Source organism: Bombus affinis, chromosome 11, assembly GCF_024516045.1.
Source record: "Bombus affinis isolate iyBomAffi1 chromosome 11, iyBomAffi1.2, whole genome shotgun sequence".
Taxonomy (NCBI): domain Eukaryota; kingdom Metazoa; phylum Arthropoda; class Insecta; order Hymenoptera; family Apidae; genus Bombus; species Bombus affinis.
The window spans coordinates 6,832,613-6,839,856 of NC_066354.1; positions in this window are offsets into that span (position 1 = coordinate 6,832,613).

Sequence of the window (7,244 nt, forward strand, 5' to 3'; positions counted from 1 at the left end):
GCGAATGCTCTCCTGGAATCCCAGTCCTTTGACATTCACCACCACGGAATTCGATAAACTTTCCGCTTCCGCGTATACGTGGAATTCTTGCAAGCCGCAAAATTTACACATTTCTACGCTTCTAGAAAATAAACGCGAACGTAACAAACGAAACGCATGGTTTACTCTTCTCTGTTCCAAAAATACGGGCCGGTATAAACAACTCCTTCATAAGCATAACAAGCTAGAATTATTTCAGTCATACGAGCTTCAACGTCCGGCAATACAATTTTGCGCTTTCGCACAGAATAATCAAACTTACGTAATAAGAACGAGAAAATATCGCGTAATTTAGATCCAGCAAGAAAAGATATGAAAATCGAGAATATAGTTCGAAGAACTGTGGCAAAAACCGACAAGGTTCACCGAAACAGCCGAATCCGTAAAAGACGCCTCGTTCCCATCGCTAGAGCGATCCTTATTCGCGATCACGTATGCATGTATGCAACTGTAATGCATACATACATATATGCAGCAGGTCCCGATGTACATTACACATACGGGAGCCATCCCTACCGTGCGAATTCTCGCAGGTGTCGGTGGGCCGTGGGCCACGTAGGTGGACCGATAGCATCGCGACTCTCGCGGTTCCCGGAATGGCCTCCCGCGAGTCTCTTGAGGAAGAAACGTTTGATTCCGAGCGCGATCCACCAACGCCACGTGGTAAATCGTCTTCACGGGAAACCACGCGAGGCGTTATCGCTCGCCTACACCGCTCGTAGCGAGTCCAGCTGCCGGCTGCGAGTCCCTTGGCCTCGAACAAATTGGAACGTCCGTTCGCGTATCGCGACGAGATGCAGCATGAAAATCACGCTAATTTTCAGGGCCAGCCTCGTGTGCCTCGTTACATCACCGCGGGACGTCCGGCCCCAAGCCATTCAGAGGCAGTCAAGGTGTGGTCGTGGGGATTCTTCCGGCCCCCGGCTTCGTTCTTGATTTCTTATCGTGTTTGTTGGGTAACTGGGTTGTGCGGCAGTAGAAAAGGGCCTGGGTGATGTATGGAGGATGTTACGAGTCAACGCGAACAATGTTGGTAGCTTCTTTGGTAGTTAAAGTGGAGATGCATCGGTGATCGAGTTTCACGTGTATACTCCCTCCAATTGTTTGATGTTGTAGGAGAAAGTGTGTGGTTATCGTACGATCGACAGCTAGAATCTTTGGTACTTCTTTAATCGACACCTGCCAGAAGTTTTGAGAATTTTGCGAATGATATCTTTCTGTGTTTGCTTTTTAAAACCGAAGAAAAGCCGCGTTATCTCCCTCATTTTAAAATTCGTCGAAAGAAGTCAACCTTCGGTTTGCGATCGTATCACGAGTGCAGTTCAACAAGATTCGTTAACCACTAACTTTCTTGGCCGATTCGATGTGGTAAATAAATGGAAGTCTACAGATACGAATGTTTACGGCGACGATGAATGCGCAAACATGGTCGACGGTTTGAGAAACAGAAAGCCAGGTGGCCGGTCGTTCGGTAGCCTGGAGCTTCGGATGGAACATTGTTGAAATTCGAGCTCGAAGGAGAACCTGTTCGAAAGCCACTCTAATTTTCTGCGATCACCGGTCCCTTCCTCTCTCTTTTTCGATGTCGGTTGCAGCGAAACCGGCGACCGCAAGATATGAAACATTGAGATGTCCATAATCGAGCGTGGTTCAGCGAAATTGGGAGGTAAACGACGCGCAACATATGCCACGGATTCGATTGCACTGCCGCTGCCTTCAAATTGAAATCAGTCTCACGAACTCGTCATTTCGCTCACCCTCAGCTGGTGCCATTAATTTTTTGCTTGCTGCAGTACATCGCGCTCGAATTACTACTTCTTCCGCGTGCAACGGAGAAGTCTCCACTTCCGTGTTGCGAAATAACGTTTAAGTAGAGGATCGAGAGTTCTTCGAATTTTATATCCTCCAATTTTGTGTGTTGTGTTCTTCTTGTAATCCGCATAATCTTAGAAGTAGCCTATAGTTACATAAATATATACCGCACTAAACTGAGAACCATTACGTATTGAAATAGTACTTGTCTTAATAATCACACCTTTGGCATGCATCAAACTTTGACAACTTGTCGATCGTATTAAAATTCCTCTGTTTCATCATAGAGCGATGTTAAAATCAAGAAAGCTCTATCTCTATGTCATGTTTCGCCTCTGTAACGTTTATTTATTTCAACACGTACCGGATCCCTTTTCTCAACCAAATTCAAGACCTTTCAAAAGCTTCCTCCGTCTCAAGTCTCAAAGGATCTCTTTAAGATGTTCGAGAGATCGTAGAAACTGATATGTAACATCAAAGAAACGCGGTTAAATGTTGTAACACGAATGACCGTGTCACGTTCGACGATCGACCAAGTGGAAAAGCCAAGGAACAGATCGAACTTGGTTCGGTCGAGCGATCAAGGAGCAGATCTAGGCTCGGCCTGAGCGCGTATTTCGCAAATCCCGGCATTGTGGCCCGGTTAAAAACGGTCGAGCAACGACACGCTGGTTCCCCCCGACCGATCATGGTGACACAATGCACGAGAATCGGTCGGGCCTGTTTACATAACCTGGCATCTGTCACAACTGTTTATGCCGGCAAAGCTAGATTCGTTTCTAAGGCAGCCTTAAGCTCTCGTCTGGTCTTTGTAACGCGACAATCGCACAATGTCCCCCGCGCTTCAGTCACGCTCGAGTGGCTCGGATCAGCAAACACGTATCCTCGTTTGTTCCTCCGCGACCCACGAGATTGTCGGGAACACTCTTTGGTTTTCGTGACCGTCAGGACTCGTTTCTGTGAACGCGAGAACGTGAGGATGAAACTGGTATCTGTCAGCGGCACGACGATAATGGCTGTTGGTTAAAGAATATATTAAGGTTCGACTATGATTACACTGGATGCGTCCTTCAACGAATTGAATACGTCGAAGCAACCAAATATGTATAGATTTTTCGTTTCGGTGTTTGAACGTTTGAACGACAATTCGTCAGCATCCACTGTAAACGTAGCGATATAAAGATCGGGAAGATCGTTATGAAAGAGGAGAAACTTATCTTTGAACGATTAGCCAAAGTACATGCGGTACGAAGGTAAGTATCTCGGTAATTAGTTAGGTTTCCTGTATCTTGGAAGATTCGAAAATAGGATGATGTTCCTGAAAAAACATTTGAGAGTTGTTCGAGGCTGTGGTTACAGTAGACGCTGACGAATCATCGTGAATAACATTTATAAGAAACTATATACATATTTCATTGATCAGATATATTTGTCAAAACGACAGTTCGTCATAAAACGCGTCCGCTATAATTCTATATGTCGCAAGAAATTGAAAGGAAATATGTACATAGTCACTCGAGTTTGTCCTGCTTGTCGAGTAACGGTGAACCGTAGCAACAAGCTAGCGAGAAAATCGTGCTCCATCGGTGGTCGTCTTGATTCACGATTCGCTTGCAAAAGTAAATGGCAGACAGGGGACGGATTGCGACTGAAATTACAAGCTCGCCAGTCCCGTATATCGCGTCGATGGAAAGACATGCTACATCTATACGGCCTTCATTATAGCGCAGCAACGTGGAAATTACGCGGATGTCCTCGATGGAAAGAAACGCTAGGAACAATATGCGAGAAATAAACAGGCTGCAACGATATTTACACCGATCGCGAGATCGTTGTCTTGGAAATTGCTCCAATGTTCTCCTTTTAGCTCACGAATTGAGCGCATGCGAGTACATTTTCAAACACTGTTCTTTCGTAATCGATAAAAATCGCTGTTTCGTTCGATCAATATATCACTGCAGATTTACTTTAGATTTTCGTGTAGCGCGTAAATCTATCAAGGAAAGGGAGCAGATTATAGACGATTCGATTTACTCGTTCCTTGGTTAGCGGTACGGTAAACAGCGCCTTCTTCCCGACGATTACTCAACCCAGGCCCCATAACAACAAATCAACTACTCCTGCCTCGAGATCCATCTGAAATTCACATCGTACATACTGCGTGATCGGTACTTGGACCAGCAGAAGTATCGCGAGTTACGCGTTTCCGGGAGCCACAAGTTTTACCACTCAATTCCGGGAAGAGCTCGAAACCGCTACGCCCACCGTCTCTCCATCGACTCGATCAATTTTCATGATCCACCGTGTCTTAGTTTGCGAGTATAAGTTTGGCCAGGAACGCATAACTTCCGCTAACTTGCAATACCTGGAACCACGATAGTTCTAAAACGAGTCACGGACTCGCTGGAAATGCAAGTTGGTCGGTCACCATGAACGACTGCATTAGTGGTTGCTTCTCTCCGCCGGAAGCGGCGCCATCTTCCATTACGCGTAGTTTTACGCCAGTTCCCATGACGAGCGTAAATTCAAATAAGAAAGAACTAACACGGCGGCTTATTACGCCGAATATATTCCACCGGCTAATAACAGCCAGCCGACTGCTCCTTTTTTCATAATCGCGAAACCCCGTCCGGGAACTTCGTGCGCGGCTCCTGCGTCGAGCGAACACCGACCGCCATTTGCAAGGGTAATTGCAATAGGATAAACGAGGCTGGCCCGCGTTATTGGATTGTGTCGAATCCACCGGCGCACCGAATTGCCCGGTGACGACCGATTCGCGATGCTACGAGGAAATAATATCGTCGGTTCAGTGCGATCATTCGTTAAGGAGGGGAAACCGTATCGGCGAGATTATACCGGTGATTCGCATTTGCTGTGTGCTCGATGGTTTGATCATCAGTTTGGCGAAGCTAAATAGTTGCGCGGTTCGAGGAGATCCGAAGGGGTTGCGGCGAGTTATTGTCTGGATTTTAATTAGATCTTTCGCCGCGGTGAAGAAATAATTGGAAAGAGTAAATGGGTAAAGTGTAGAGACTAAATTTGCTTTCAGGTCTCTTTGCAATTGGAGAGACATTTTAGTCTTTGTTCTGCCGAAGTTAACCTCGTCATTGCCATCTAATTATTAAAGACTAAAGTACATAGAGGAATTGCGAGCAATTCCTTCTGGAAGCACAGCGTAATTTTTTCGTGAAGTAAATATACGATAAAATGGAGTTTGATTGAAATATACATGTACCGTAGACGAAATATTTCCATCGTGCAAAAAGAAAATTCCTGTACTCCCACGAGACGTGTAAATACCAATATGAAGGCGACAGAGGCTTGACGTGGACCATTGCAGCCATGGTGACGCGTTGTTCCGAATATTATTCTTCCAGTCAAGGAGACTTATTTTTCTCTCTGCCTCACGGCGTCCTTCTACTCTTGAGAAGGCCCTTAGAAATAGCGATGGCACGATAGAAACAAGAAGAGAACACCGTCGTGTCTTATCGAGACGGATAGGCTTGTTTATCTTTCTGGATGAACATCTTTGGAGCCTTTCCTCGTTGAAGGAGGAGACCAAGACATTCTTGGATGGTTTAGCTCCATAGTTATGATGACTGTAAATTGAAGAGGTTTTATTAAGCCCTTGGTATCCTCTTTATACGTAAACCTTTTATTAATCTCTGTAGAATCTCATAGCGACCAACGTTAATAAAACACAATATCTTACGAAGCTTCAACAATTTCACGATATTAAAAACTACCCTCTGATTAAAACAAAACAACCCCCGCGATAGAAGTTCATAAAGTGCAATCGCGCCACAGAGCAGCACGGTCTCAAAATCGCTTCAAAGAACCCGCTTGCCTTTTTCCAACAACCATCAGGCGTGCGAAAAACAGAGACATCGACGATATCGAATCAAAGTACGCGCCGCAAAATTCGAAAACATTTTTCCACAACGGTGATTCACACAGAACCGGCTTTTTTTTAACAGTGAAAGAGCTGAGGAAAAGAAATATAATTGAACTCTGTGTCGCGTCCAGCAGGGCCAAAGGGTGGAGGCGCATCTGCCACCCACACCGCCGACCAGCGAGATAGATCTTGCTAATTCAGCTGCACTCAGTGGCCGGTATATACATGCCGGCGTATACCGCACTCTTTAACGCTCGAGGCACACCTACCGTCCGGTTCCTACATAATTTACGGAGATTAAAAAACGCGAAAAAGTTAATCAGCCGGCTTCAGCTACACACCTTCGACCTTTTATTCAAACTTTTCTCCACCTGCAAACCGCGCTTCGCCTTCCGATTCGCCATACTTTTCGACTTTTTGGCGTTCTTCGTCCTTCTTTCGATCAGAGAGTCTTTCTCTTGGTTGAACGTTGGTTCGGGATACATCAAACTTGTGATTTTTTCTTTATAAGTGATACGATAGTTTCGAACGAAAATTCGAAGGTACAAGTTTTACGACGCGAAGATCATAACTTTAAAAATGATGCCTAACACGTGTAAACTCGCGTTGTCACGAATCAGATTAGGTGTAATTAATGTTATTAAAAACTGCCAGATTTGGTTCCTATTCTTCTGAAGCTACTATATGATTGAAGAATAAGCCACAAGTTCGGCGTTACGTCCTATAACCAAGTTCAACTTTCTCTTTTTTCGCTTCGCGATTCACTTTCGCCTTCTATCTATGGAAGCCTGGCCTCTCCCTATTAGCAGCCTGGAGCCCTGGTGTTATTTATCGAAGCAGCGTCGGGACGTCTAATTAACAAGCTGCACGGAGTCTGTCGTGAGATTAGGATTTACAGCGGCGCGATCCTGGCTCGACTCGGGGACCGCTGATCGCTCCGTGTCGACAAGATTGCGTGTTTTCGCGTCGTTCGATCCTCCTTTCGTTTGATAGAGGGTCGAGGATGGATTGACGGAATGGAAACGACCGATGGTGGGCACAAGTGACTTTCTGCCGATCGAAATGGCTCGCAATTGGGCAATATAAATGTACGTCGAGCATCGGGTTGCCTAAGGTTTCCCGGTATAAGGTGTTACCTTTGGCAAGGCTGGTTTAAATGTCGTGAAACGTGTTCTTGGGATCGTATCGGAGTTTGGAGAACAAGCTTGCAAAGAATGGCTGCGTTTCTCGTTAAGATATTATGCTTTGCATGCGGCAAACAACGGCGATCGATCGCCGGTGGAGATTTGACCGGTGAAACACAGAAGAGGCGTGGACGAGAAGGGTCGCGAGTCGAAGAAGTCGAAGGTGTTTCACAATGGTTCTTACTGTGACCCGGATCGTCTTCACGCCCACGAAAATCGGCTCTTTAAATAATTTTTAATCGACGAATCTCTTTCTCTTCTTTTTGCGCTCTAAAAGTATGTTAGCTAGGGCAGTTAAAAAGGAAGAAATATTT